Source organism: Gavialis gangeticus, unplaced genomic scaffold, assembly GCF_001723915.1.
Source record: "Gavialis gangeticus isolate Ggan-Ray unplaced genomic scaffold, GavGan_comp1, whole genome shotgun sequence".
Classification (NCBI taxonomy): Eukaryota; Metazoa; Chordata; order Crocodylia; family Gavialidae; genus Gavialis; species Gavialis gangeticus.
The window spans coordinates 111,961,892-111,964,438 of NW_017729031.1; positions in this window are offsets into that span (position 1 = coordinate 111,961,892).

Below are 2,547 nucleotides of genomic sequence, written 5' to 3' on the forward strand. Positions count from 1 at the left end.
CTGGCTGGACTCATTTGAGTCCCGTTTTTTGTTTTGGGGTTTTGTTGTTCTCCCGCCCTGGCGGGGGGTCGGGCTAGAAGATCTACTAGGTCCCTTCTGACCCTAAATCTATGAAACTATGAAGCATGGGAAAAAAGGAGGACGCTGCAGCCAGACTGGTAGGAGGATCCTGCCACAGCCAAGACCTAGCTATCTGAACCCTCAGGGGATGCCAGGGAGACTGCAACCCCAAGTGAGGAATCAACCCGACCTGCCACCCTGATAAGTGAAGCCAGACAGCGGCGTGCTTACAGGTGGCCTACTGGCCAGGGCGACAGGGACACTAGGAGAAGGAGTAGCCCAGGGAGAGAGTATTAAATCCTCAGGAAAGAGGGCAAGAGGGGATACTGAAGACAGTGAGCCTCGGAGGGTCCTGGATACACCCAGGTGAAGAAGGGATTTGCCCAGAGGAACTGAGTAAAAGAGCCCACTGGCTCAGGGTAGCTGCAGACAGGGGAGCTGAAGCCCAGCATAGATTCTAAAGTTTTTTGTTTGTGGTGTTATGTAGTAATCCTGAGCTGGGGAAGTATAGCAGGGGAGAGCCCAATCCCCAGCACACCTGAGTGCTGATTAATCAAGCTTGAGAGTCAACACCTGAGACCCAGTAGCATCTGAACGTGAACCCTGGGACTGGCAGGCAGAGACTCCATCTCCCCAGGACCCACTGATGCCAGAAAGAAGGAAGATTATGGCAAGCAGGGTTGAGACAATTGAGGTGTGACCTGCCTAGAAGGCATGGCCACAACCTCTTGTGAAGCCCACAGCCAACCAGGCCAGAGAGGATCCAAGAACAGGCAACTTGCATTCAGTACCAACAGGAAGAGAGGACTTGTCACCCAAGAGGAAAGGGGCAGGGTGTAGGGGTGGTGGAGCCCTGTGGAAGACCGACCTCGCCCATACGACTATCACTAGAGATACCATCTAAAGTCCTGAAAACTAACCTAACAAAGACGTGGCAGGTCAGAGGGAGAGAGGACGAGGTAGAAGTTTCTGCGATTCCAACAGGATGAAGAGAAGTGGGTAAGCCTGTCCACTCACAAGGGGGTTCACTGGCAGTTGTGTGTCCCTAGGGCCATGGGGTCAGAAGAGCTCTGCCCACTGCAAGGGCTGCTGTCTCCCAGCCCGGTGCACATCAGGTCCCCTCTCGATGCTCTTTTTAAAGAAGCAACAGGCAGAGCTCTCCTGGCCCTGTAAAGCCCCCACCCCGTAGTCTTTTGTTGTGCAGTAAGCCTAATGCAAATTAATAGCACGTACAGATGAGCCCTTACTCAGTCCTTTTGAAGCTCGCCACCAGAGCAGCCAATAAAGGGAGATATGTGAAGCCAAGAAGAGGACAAGCTACACGGGATGTGGCTCAGTGAAAGAAAGAAAGAAAGAAAGCAGGCCATAGGTCCTAGGCTAGGCCACTACTCTGCTTTTTCTCCCATCATCATTAAATACAAGGGCTCATCTTTAAAAAGATCACTGGAAAATGGCATGGATACTAACTAAACTGTGGTGTAGTGGTTCAAACAAAGTCAGAAAGAAGTAGATTCAACCTGTCTGGTTGAGGAAGGCTTAGAATCCAAGTATCCAGCTTCCTGGGTGAGTGGTCTAAACATGTAGTCATTAGGACTAAAACATGGAAAGTCTCCCTTCCATTACCTTTTTTGGGTCTTATGCTCAGGTACATATGTATGTAGCTGCATACCTGCCCTACCAGTACCCAGCCAACTGTACATGCTTAATACAGACATGCTGACATATCCCCATTACAGGGAAAACAGAATCATAACCTGCGTGTAAATGGCAAAAATATCATTTAGAAGCACAAAGGAAAGTAGAATTCCACCCACAGTTAAAATAGTATTTTTGCTTGTAACAGGCCGCCCGCCCCAGCACCATCTTCCCTGTTAATTTGAGCATTACGTGGGGTGCCCTTGAACTCTGCTTTGGAACTCTTATGTCCCGCTCTCTACTTTCCTGCCACGTCTTGATGGAAATTATTGTTGTTGTTCTTGCGAGCGGGAGACTGCCTATTGTATTTTGTATGTTGGGGTCTTTTGCCCACCTGGGACTTACCCGTTTTTCTCTAGCTAGGCATCCTCGTCCAAAACCCACCACACAGGGTTTGACTCTGAGGCTCTAGCCTTCTCCAGAATGGGGCCTTGTTACCCTTCGGCCCCCTTGTCCTCCCTGGGCTCTCCGCAGCCCTGTCTCGCTCCGCGCCCTCTCTGGCGCTTGGGCTCTCCGCAGCCCTGTCTCGCTCCGCGCCCTTTCTGGCGCTCGGGCTCTCCGCAGCCCTGTCTCGCTCTGCGCCCTCTCTGGTGCTCGGGCTCTCCGTAGCCCTGTCTCCCACTGCGCCCTATGGGGCTTCTCGCTTTCCCCTCTCTGGGGCTTCTTGCTTCCCCCCCCTCTGGGGCAGGGGTCTCCACACTGCCATGGGTCCCTGTCACAGTGCACTCAGGTGCCCTGCACCTGAGAGCGGGGACTGCTCTGGGGAGACCCCTAGTGGCAGAAAGGGGGAGG